At 49.4% G+C, this 12,343-nt stretch overlaps 1 pseudogene; it reads right to left on the bottom strand.

Moving 5' to 3' along the window:
• Positions 1–10,826: 10,826 nt before the first annotated feature.
• LOC147679602 (uncharacterized) overlaps positions 10,827–12,343 on the bottom strand; it is a 70,521-nt pseudogene continuing 69,004 nt past the window's right edge.

A 12,343-nucleotide genomic window follows, 5' to 3' on the forward strand; every position in this document is an offset into this window, starting at 1 on the left:
ATGGTTTGATGCAGATTGCCGTAAAGCAAAGGCCGTTATTGGAAAGAGGGAAAGAAGCCTTAGGCGTAGCGATAATGAAGTAAAATTTCTAGCCCTTAAGAAATTAAGGATAAAATATAAGGCATTGATTAGAGACAAAAAAGATCTTTCAAAGAAAACTGCTGGAAGAACCTACTAGCGACAATCGATAAAAAGAATGTCAAAGGCTTCTGGAAACTGATACAGGAATGTGCGGGGAAAACAGCAGGGTCCATGCAATGTTCTGTCCCAGAGGATAAGTGGGTAATCTACCTTGAGGAGATCTACGGCAAATGGCCAAGGAGGGAGGCAATAGTACCATCTAGTTGGCCAGGAGTGAGGGGTGAAGTAATGGAGCAGTTCTCCCAAGGTCGTATTAAAATCGTGATAGCCAACTTAAACTTAACACGAGCTGCTGGTCCAGACAATCTACCCGCCATTATCATAAAAACAAATATAGATTGGTGGGCGGATTTATTCGCAAAGACGTTCTTAAGAATACTAAAAACAGGAACGTTACCAGATAGCTGGAAAGGGGCTATTATTAGACCCATACACAAAAAAGGCGACGTAAACTCCCCTAAAAACTATCGCCTGATAAATCTCTTGGACATTGGGGAAAAAGTCTTCTCTAAAATCATTCTGGGTCTATTAAAAGATTGGGCTGAAGATAATGATATAGTACCTCCTGAACATGGGGGTTTTAAAGAAGGTCATTCAACAGTGGATCATTGCTTTGTCCTCTGGGCGGTAGCACGGAAGTCTATAGAGCAAAGGGGTAATCTGTTCTGCTGCTTTGTAGACTTCCGCGCAGCATTCGATCTTGTAAGCAGGGAACAGCTATGGTCTACCTTGAAAGGCTATAAGTTACACGCAGACCTGTTAGCCCTTATCCAGGCCTTGCATACAGATAACTGGGCCCAGGTAGTCCTGGACGAGGATGGTGGGTTATCTGGTAAGATCCAGATTGGAAATGGCCTGAGGCAGGGGTGCGTATTAGCCCCGTTGCTATTCTCTTTGTTTATAGCGGACCTACCTCGGAATCTAAAAGAGGTTAGAGGGGCTAGCCCAAAGCTAGGGGGTAACCATATAACCTGTCTGCTTTATGCAGACGATCTGGTGATCATGGACCAGACGTAGATCGGCTTGCAGAGGAAACTAGATATGTTCCATAAATACTGCTTAAATAAAAAACTGGTAGTAAATATGGAAAAGACCAAAATCCTATGCTTCGGCAAAAGTAAGACCCGTTTCCCTTGGTATTTAGGTACGGAACAACTTGAGAAGGTAACGGAATATAGATATCTGGGAGTATGGTTCACGAGTAACTTGAAATGGACCACCCATCTGGAAGCGTTAAAAATCAGGGCAACAGCCTCTATAAAGGGCTTAAAAAGGTTTAATAGCTTCTACGGAGACTTGTCAGATGGGCCGGCTATAAAGGCCTACATGGCAATGGTCCCCGCACAATTCCTATATGGATCAGAGGTTCTCCTCCTTAGCGGGAAAAAAGGTTGGGATAAAGAGGAGGGTATGATCCTGAAAAGCTTGTTCTCGTTGCCGAAATCAGCAATGGTACAAGCAGCAAGATTGGAGATAGGAGTCACTTCCTGGACAATTACATCCAGGATGGCACTAATACGGTTCTGGCAGTGTCTGGAGACAGGGGAACCTCCCAGAAAAATATCACAGTGGTGTAGAGAGGAAATTGCCTCCAGCGAGTTATCGTGGGCTAAAGAAACAAGACTCTCACTAAAGGAAGCCTATGGGAAGCTAGGGATAGAACTAGATACCCAGTTAGGACACACCAATATAGGCAAAAAAGAACTACGGTCATTAGGAGCGGATGTGTCCTGCATATGCGATCAAGAGTATCTCCGACAAAAAATATCGGTGTCCCATATGATCCAAGTATGGATTTCAGAAGTCCACTCCTACCCTTACTTGCATATGTTGACGAATGAGCACTTAAGAAGAGAGGTTTTAAAACTGAGAATGGGCATAAACCCCTGTTATGTAAATACCAGGGTTAAAAATTACATGATAAATAGTAATAGCAATTGCACATGTACGTTAGGTACCTCCTGTGATATTATTCATATTTTATTAGACTGTAGGATGACCCTTGATATACGTAAGGAGATTTTAGGCCCGCTATTCGAAACTTATAGGATTATGAATAGAAAGCAAGCTGTAGATCTCCTGGTGGGGATGGTAAATCTGGATATAGCCTGCGCCTTGGGGAAATACATGAGCAGAAGTCAGGGGGTTTCTCCAGAGTACAGAGGTATAGGCGTATGGTAACGAGATTGCACTTAAATGTATGTATTATGTTTGGAAGGCCCGGTCACATATGTTTTCTCATGTTCACCCTTGTAATTTTCACATCCTACGAGGATACTGATTAATAACAAAGTTACTGGCGTTTCCTCCCGGAAAGGACTGAATTGCAATTTTACAAATTTTACATATTTTGTGTTTTTATAAAGTTTTATAAATGTATTGTGTATACTTTTATGGTTGTAATAACCCAATAAAGTTTTAATGACTGACTGACTGATATACCACCCGTTATATTTCGGGGCCTCAGGGTGCACACAGCAATACCACCCGTCCTATTTCGGGGTCTCGGGGTTCCTACAGCTGTACCACCCGTCCTATTTCGGGGCCTCCACTCAATCCTTGCGCCTTCTGCGCTACCACTGTGCACAGGCACGCAGAGAGGCTTCCTGCAGAGGATGCGCTCTGAAGTGGCCGCACAGCGACACGTTCAGCTCCATGGAAAACCCAGAGGAAACAGATGTAAACATTTCCGCAGCCCACCTCGCTAAAGTACGTGATTGCGCCTTGTGCCGAGAATATAAACATGCCTCTGATTACAAGTCCGGGTCGGGCCCTCTGCCCTCCGGCCTGTGAATCAGAGGCTGAGCTGGGGATCCGACCCCTGGGCCGGGCACAGGAGCACCATGGTGGCAGTGGCCCGGGAGATAAGGCCCGTGCGTCTGTGGAGATAGCAAAACCCTCTGGGGGTGGGTGTGCGCACAAGTTTATACAAGAGGCAGACAGGCATACTTACGCGTTCAGATGCACACATGCATGCCTGTGCACCCACACACGTGCATAAACACAAGGTGAGTCGCAAACACAAACAGGCCTACTCTATTACACACACACTCCCTCTCTGCCGCACACATCCAGTCGATCTCCACACACATCACACACTTACAGCCACATGAGTACTTTCAGATTCCAATGTCTAAGCCAGATAGATGTACAGTCTTACCGGCGCGTTCATCTTTGTGTCTGTATCCATGCGTCTCAATTTGTGTGAAAGCATATGTACCGGATACATGCGCTCCACACACGAACGGGTCTATATAGGTCCAGATACAGATGAATATAACACTGTTTATACATATCTGTAGGGGGCGTGGCTAGCAGCATGCAGTGCTAGACGTGTGGTCCGGGAGCTCCCGGCCGACGAGCTACAAATCCGCCGTTAAACTTTGCCACGGACAATTAAAACCGCCAAATACTGTGTGGCGGACAGCCCAGACGTGAATCCTCGTATCAGCGGGAGGTTTTGAAGACTCAGGAGCCTCCGATCTCGGAGTTTGTGGCGGCGGCTGGCGGACGACCCAGCGATCCAATATGGCGACCCCGCATTAGGCTCATTGTCCGGGAGGTGAAGGAGAGCGCCACGGAGCCGGTATCACAGACCCAGCGACGGCGCAAACCTGCAATACCTGGACACCGGGGCAAAGCGCGCAGAAGACCAAGTACCCCAGGCAATTCGAGGTACCGGTGCCTGACCGCCCACCACAAGAGGACCGCTTGCCAGGAATATCGAGGTGGCCGGCGGTGAAAACACTGGGGGCGCCGCTTGGGGGACACCAACCAGAGGAGCAGATCAGCGATCCTGAGGCAGCGACCGCTGCAGAGACCCCGACTAAACCGAGCGGCTCCCACAACCCCCCACACCTGCCAGAGACACACAAGGTAAGACGGTTCGCGTGCGCCCCCCACCAACACGGCGGGGTGAATTGGCGGCAGTGACGGAAGGTGTGCAGTGGGGCCACCCAGCGGGACAGCGCCCTTAAAATCGAGCGCAGGGCGCCAGAAGCGGGAACCGGGAGGGCAGTTCACGGAGGTGTGGAGCCCCTGGCAACCGGGCAGAAACCTTACCAATATGGCGGCCATGCTCCTCGGCCGGCCATCTTCACTGCTAGAGCCAGCGTTAGGAGGGGCGTAGCCCGCTCTTGAGAGGGCACATGCGGGGGAGAGCGACCTTGAAGTACTGACTGTGGAGGAGATTTGGTCGTACGCCCCCCCCAACCCCCCCCCCCCCGGTCAGACACACAGCGCGGGGAACAACGAATAGTGGCTGAACATACTGCCAGGAGCCACACAGAAATACGGGGATACACGCGACGGACCAGGAGCTCGGCAAGCAATCCAAACACAGGTGTAGACCTCCCTGGGGCCACACGGCGACGGGGGAGCCACACACTGCTGCACCCCCCCCCCTCACATTGCCCGGAGACTGCAGCTGGAGCTAAGCTGTACACTTGCCTGGTATAGACACTCAGGGGGCGGTGAACGCTATGGACACCACTATTACACGGCGACATACCATAACGTTACCGCTCGATGACTAAAAGCTCGGCAAATAACCCTGGTGGAAGAGGAACAAACCCACGCCATAGGCGGTACTAGCGCACCTGGAAGATAGCCGCGACCACCAGGCGGCGGAAGTAGCACCCGGAGGGAGGAGGGGAATGATAGCGCCAGGCCCAGTCAGCACCAGGGAGGGAGTGGAGGAAGGACTGCCACTGCACCACTACCAAGGTGGGTCGTGCACACCTATCTCCTCGCGACTCCGACCCACCTCCACAATAATGGGGAAGAAAGACCCACCACCAATGCCACTGAAACAAGGCCCTAGGGACAATTTTGCGGCACCACGGCAGGCCAGGGGAAACCCGGACTCCTCATCTGAGGTCCCCGTCGACCCTGGGATTCTGCTCGCAGCGATACAAGCGTCCAGAACGGACATTCAAGAATCACGGGCGGCACTGGAGGTCAAGATCGAGGAGGGGATGATTTCAACCAGCTGGGGCAGGGTGGGGAGGCAGGGGGGGGGGTCGGCCACGACTCTACGAGCGAAAGCACCACTATTGGCACACATCCTGGAAGTCCATGAACCGTAAGACTCACTCCACACCATGGCAGGTACACTAACTGACCCACCACAGGAGAGCAGGGGGGTGCCACTACTCACATGGAATGTCAATGGCCTGGGCTCCAGAGTAAAGAGGGGGTTGGTGAACGCCTATATCAAGAGGGTGGCTCCGGATTTTGTCCTCCTACAAGAGACACATCTAAGAGGTGAGAAATGTGCATTTATAGCTAGAGGGAGATACACAGTTTTGGCACACGCAGGCTACACTACCGATTCGAGGGGAGTAGCAGTGTTGATAAATAAATCTTTCCCGTTCGAGGTGACACGCACATGGATAGACCCGCAGGGCACCTATGCTGGGGTACAGGGAATATGGAAAAGGCAAACATACACAGTGATCTCGGTATATGCCCCGCCGAAACTTCAGGCGCGGACACTTAGAGCGATCGCTTCCATCATTATAGACACCGCGGACACATTCCAAATAGTGGGTGGAGACTTCAACGACGTAATGTCGGAGGAGCTAGACCGTACAGGGCCAACTCGCAGGGGTGGGGCGCCAACAGCACTGTCGCAACATATGACCAACCTGGGCTTCACGGACGTCTGGCGATGGCTCCACCCTACTCATGAGGCATACTCCTTCTACTCTGGGGCAATAGAGTATTCTCTAGATTGGATTATATATTTATGGCTAGGCAATACCTCACTGCTGGAGACAAGGTGGAGTTTAAAGCAAGGGGAATTTCAGATCACTCGCCACTGTATGCAAAAGTGGGATCGGTAGGGGGAAAGGGAGGCTCAGAGTGGCGTTTGGCAGCCTGGGATCTCCAAAAGCCAGAGATAGCACGGGGTCTCAGGGCTGACATCAAAGTCTACGTGACGGAGAACGAGGGCTCAGTCGACTCAGGGTCAACCTTCTGGGAGGCTTTGAAACCAGTCCTCAGGGATAGGGCACAGAGTAGGCTAAGGGCAAAACGGAGGAGGCAGCTGGCAGAGACAACGGAACTAGAAATCACGATACTGCATTTAGAGGAGGAATACCAGGCACATAAGGAGGAGAATACCCTGAGAAGACTGCTAGACAAACAGCGTGAGTATAGGGTGATAGTTTCGAATGAGGCACGGACACAATCCTTGGCAACACTACATCGGTTATACGACATAGAGGACAAGTCCGGCAAACTCCTAGCATGGATGGGCAGGAAGGAAAGGGCAGCAAGATGGGTGGAACAGATTAGAAAGTTAGACGGAGGCCTGGTGAATACAGACAGGGAGATAGCTGACGCTTTTGCAACCCACTATGCACACTTCTACACAGCGCGGGAACTTGGGACGGAGGACGAGGCACTTCAATACATGGGAGAGGTTGACCTACCTACACTGACTCCCGACACCAGTTTAACACTGGAGGCGGACATCACACTTGACGAGATATCAGAAGCCATAATTAAACTTAAAACAGGGAAAACACCGGGACCAAACGGGTTCCCGGCGGAATTTTTTAAGCGCACCTCAGACCTGTTGTCACGCCACCTCATAGCCCTGTACGCGGATTCATACCAGGAAGGCCGCCTACCACCAGACCTCACACTGGCCACTATAGTCCCTATCCATAAACAAGGGAAGCCCAAAGACGAATGTGCCTCCTATCGCCCCATCTCCCTCCTAAACATGGAGGTGAAAATTCTAGCTACGGTCCTGGCGGGGCGTCTGAGATCGGTGCTCCCAGATCTCATACCAATCCGGCTTCCTACCAGACAGAGCTACTAAGCTGAACCTTAGACGCACGCACAATTGGCTCCAAGAAGTTAAGGACAGAGAGGAACCCCACTGGTTCCTATCCCTGGACGCAGAAAAAGCGTTCGATGCAGTACACTGGCCCTTTCTCATGGCAGCACTACAGAAATTAGGCCTGGGCCCAAACTTCCAGGGGTGGATAAGACTTTTATATACAGCGCCGACAGCACGCTTCAGGGTGAATGGCCGACTATCCAGGGAGTTCCAGATATCCAGGGGCACGAGACAGGGGTGTCCACTGTCCCCTCTTCTATTTACGCTAACGATCGAGGTCCTGGCGGCTAGGGTCAGGAAGAACCCAGACATCAGCGGCTTCATATGGGACAGACTAGGGGGAGCACAAGAGAAAATATCATTGTACGCCGATGACGTCCTACTATACATCACCAAACCCGAGAGCTCGATCCCGACGCTGTTCGAGGAATTGGAAGGATTTGGAGCGAGGGCGGGTCACACCATAAACTGGAACAAGTCTGTTCTATATGACCCACGGGGGGCTGATAATTAGGGGGCTATACCTGAGTAGCTGCTCACTACTGCAGACGGCTTTCAGTACCTGGGCATATATATTACGACAGATAGGGCACTCTCATTCTGTAAGAATGTAGAACGAGTAATGACAGACACAACTGAAGACATGACCAGATGGAGGCAACTGCCGCTCACCCTACTAGGCACGGCGGCCATGTATAAGATGATTACTCTCCCCAAGTTGTTCTATGCCCTCCAGAATGAGTACTATCCTCTCCCAGCCAACACAATCTCCAAAATACATGCAGACTTACGTTCATTCCTGTGGCTGGGGAAGCAACCCCGTATTGCCCTCCAAACACTCCAACGGCATCAATATAGTGGAGGGATCTCACTACCCAACCTTGAGGCGTACTACTGGGCGGAACATCTGACCCCCATTAATGACTGGATACACTCCCCAGCAGACCACCCGACATATGCGCTGGAGAGACATAAGCTATCACCACATACTATACTTTACTACCTATACGGGGGTAAGGTGAGGAGGTCTCTCCTGCCGGCTACAACGATCACTCTGAGGGCGTGGACACGTGCCACGAAACGAATGGGCTGGGAGGGGAGATTGACACGTCAGACGCCGCTCTGGCACGGCCAATGGTTAACAGAAATAAAGAAATTGAAGGGGTTCCAAAGATGGGATGACATAGGAATTTCACATATCGGGGATGTGGTATACAGGGGTGAATTGAAATCATTTTGCATGCTACAAACAGAATTTGGCTTGCACCGTTCACAACTATTTAAACACACTCAGTTCGCTCATGCGTGGAGGGCCCAAAATGTCACACTGGCAGACATGCCGGAATACGCACCACTGGAAGGCAGGCTTCTCCAGGAACAGATGGTCCATCAGGCGGTCTCCCTCATATATAAGACACTAACTAATCACATGTTGGGCGACCTCTTGAAATTGAGAGGAATATGGGAGGCAGAGGTGGGGGAGATGGAAGACCTGGATTGGGAGTAAGTCCTGATGCACCCCCGGGAGGTTGCGATCAAATCAAGGCTGCGGCTCATTCAACTGAATGTGCTACATAGGACCTACTTCGATAGAGTGTGCCTCCTTAAGACCGGGAAAATTACTGACCCCACGTGCCTCAGGTGTCGACAATATCAAGGAGACTTCTATCACACCATATGGTCATGCGACAAAATACAAATATATTGGGCACACATCTTCACGGAATTGGGAGAGGTTTTGGGGGTAGAGTTGATATGAGACCTAAAGTTAGCTCTGCTGGGCATGACAAACGAAGTGGACGTGCCACGCCCGCAACTAATATTCCTAGTACTGGCACTAGTGGTGGCTAAGAGGGACATAGCGAAGTACTGGGGGGCCGCAGAAACACCAGAGATAGAGGAATGGAGAAGGGGCCTGGATCTTTACATGGTAGCGGAGAGGGTGACATATAAGGCGAGGGGTTGCCCCAAGAAGTTTGGAAGAGTGTGGGCCAAATGGAGGCAATATCACGGGATTGAAGTGGGACAGTAAGAGGCAATACACTGGACATTGTCTGTAAGAGACTGGATTGGGACCTAACCTGAACCCGTAAGGACATGACTACAGGAGTAAAGAAGAGCCGAGGGGCTACTGCAGAGAGGTACACTGTACTGTGCTACGGAATACTGCTGGGGAGAGGGGGGTGGGAGGGCGGGACTCGGGATTTGGTGACCAATGACTACACATCAAGGTGCTTGAAAGATACGATGTGGCAAGCTACAAGTTGGGGAATGTTTTCTTGGTTCTACAGACCACAGTTGGGTGGGAGGGGGATAAAAATGTAAAATGCAGGCATACGCCATGACATGACTAGCCCAAATGGGGAACGGTGCAAAATGCTACAGGTAACGAGCACAGCTGCGCCGCCCGGCCTCCGGGATGTGGGCTGAACGGCCGTGTGATGAGATATACCCTGTGCATAGCCGCGGGGATTGGATGGTAACCCAGTTTCCTTGGGACTGATAATATTCGTGTTCTTCCTGCAACAAAAATAAAGTTTTTTTTAAAATACATATCTGTAACTACAAAGGAGAGAGACAGGAAGAGAAGGGTACGGACCCACCACCACCACATCCAACACCATCACCACATCCACCACCACATCCCCCACCACCACATCCCCCACCACCACCACATCCACCCCCACCACATCCACCGCCACCACATCCACCACATCCACCACCACCACATCCACCACCACCACATCCACCACCACCATGTCCACCACTACCACGTCCACCACATCCACCACCACATCCACCACCACATCCACCACCACATCCACCACCACATCCACCACCACCACCACATCCACCACCACCGCATCCACCACATCCACCACCACCACCACATCCACCACCACATCCACCACCACATCCACTACCACATCCACATCCCCCACCGCCACATCCACCGCCACATCCACCACCACCACACCCACCACATACACCTCCACCACATCCACCACCACATCTACCACCACTACATCCACCACCACCACATCCACCACCACCACAACCACCACAACCACCACCACCACAACCACCACATCCACCACATCCACATCCACCACATCCACATTCACCGCCACCACCACCACATCACCACCACCACATCCACCACCACATCCACCACCGCCACATCCACCGCCACATCCACCGCCACATCCACCGCCACATCCAACACCACCACATCCGCCACATCCACATCCACCACATCCACATCCACCACATCCACATCCACCATATCATCCACCACCACCACATCCAACACCACCACATCCACCAGATCCACATCCACCACATCTATGTGTGTGTGTGTGTGGCTCTGTGTGTGTGTGTGTGTGGCTCAGTGTGTGTGTGTGTGTGTGTGTGGTTGCAAAGGCAATAGGTCTCCATTTGAGAGAGATTAATTTATTGGCATTATAAATGACAATGCCATTTATTTATCTGTTTTCAAAACAAACACATACATAAAACAATTGTCATTTACAATGCCAATAGCTCTAACTTTTGCAAAGGCGAGACCGTTGCATTGTAAATGCTTGTTTTATATAGAACTTCATACCATAGTTATGCTATTTTGTGCAGTTTTAATAAAATGTGTTATTTTAACCCAGTTCAACGATTCACAATGTATCTAACTCCGAAGGCGGACAGATTGTGTTAACCTTGCACGGACAGACACGTGCACACAACACACACCCTCATTCTATGTGCCACAGTAAATTTAAAACTGGGTGAAAACGTGTTTACGTCCAATTTTAAATCACTGGTTCCCTGCAAAAAGCTCTTAGTAAAGGGTTTTACATTCACACTTTCCTTCAGGCAATACCTGCAGGAAATTGTGCAGTCAAAACAGTGACATAAGGATAATGTGATACCACAATACTGCTTGCTAACATTGTTACTACAAGTTATTTAACATTATCGAATGGTGGTGCACTACACGGTAGGTGAATGCTTGGTTGGAAGAGTGATGTAGTTGATGTGCGTCTATGAGGGAAGGTTTTTTGTGCCATGCGCTAGAGACCACAAAGATGCTCTTATTCTGTCCTGGGGTGCAATAATTAGAAACATGATGGACGAGGGGTCTTTGAGAAATAGGCGTGCTTAGATTGATTATAATTGCAACAGCATGTCTAGCTTTAGTTATGGTGACGGATATTGGGACATTCAAGGAAAAACTATATTAAAATCTCCCAGGATGCCAGCCATACATGGCAGATCTGTTCATACATGGGGCGCCTTTGGTATTGAGTGGTTTGGTTAGTCGAGTTGAGAGTGGATCACCGATTCTGCTGCAAATTGTTATGCTGTAAATTGAAAGTTCTGTGGGCCAGATGTATTTAGCAGTCACAGACTCTGCGATCTGCTAAATCTCAGGATTTGCATCCACTAAATAGCTGTTTGGAGTATACCAAAACCATGAGATTTGATAACAGGGTGGGTACCCCATAGCAAAATGGATTAAAAAGCACTTAACGAATTGCTATTCGGAAGAAGAGTGTTTAGTGATTTGGAATGGTATGTATCAACGTTTTGTGATCAACATCTGGTTGCATAACACAGAAATTTTGCAGACTCCCAACATGGGGTGGTAAGCCATTAAAAATGTTTAAAAAGAACAAACTTTTTTAAAAGTGTTAACTTTTTTAAAGCAGCCCCGTTTCCTTTAAGGAAAAGTGTGCAGCAATTTAAAAACAATTATTATTTAAAAAGTGATCACAGACATGGCACTATGGCTGTAATTACCATAAATCAGGGTGAGCTGCAATTTGCAACCTACCTCATGAATAGTGATGCGGTGGGTAGTATTGTGACTCAATATAATTCAGAATTTTGTGAATCAACCTATTACTACATATGTTTGTTCGCAAAATTCCATGAGTTTGCGAACAAACAGCCTGATTCATCAAAGGTAATTGCGCACGCAAAGGGCCAGATTCTGAGAATCTTGCCCTTTGCGAGTGCGATTTTTGCATTTGGGATTCATCATCCCAAATGCAAAAATCGGTAATAGCGAATTCGCAAATTTGCGAGGAATTACATTTAAGGAATCTCTATTTGAGATTCCTTAAATGCTCATCATCATCCATTTTCAAATTGCGAAATCGCAATTTCAGGCCGCTATTTACCGCGAGGTCAAACCTCGTGGTAAATAGTGAAAACTTAGAAAAATGCTTTTAAAAGCATTTTTCTGAGTTGCATGTTGCACACACACATGTCCTTTGGACATGTGTGTGCGCAACACCTGTTTAAAATAGCATTTAAGGGGTGCTACAGGGTGTCCTCTGGACACCCCTGGCA

This window comes from Lissotriton vulgaris, chromosome 11 (assembly GCF_964263255.1).
Source record: "Lissotriton vulgaris chromosome 11, aLisVul1.2, whole genome shotgun sequence".
In the NCBI taxonomy this organism is placed as follows: Eukaryota; Metazoa; Chordata; class Amphibia; order Caudata; family Salamandridae; genus Lissotriton; species Lissotriton vulgaris.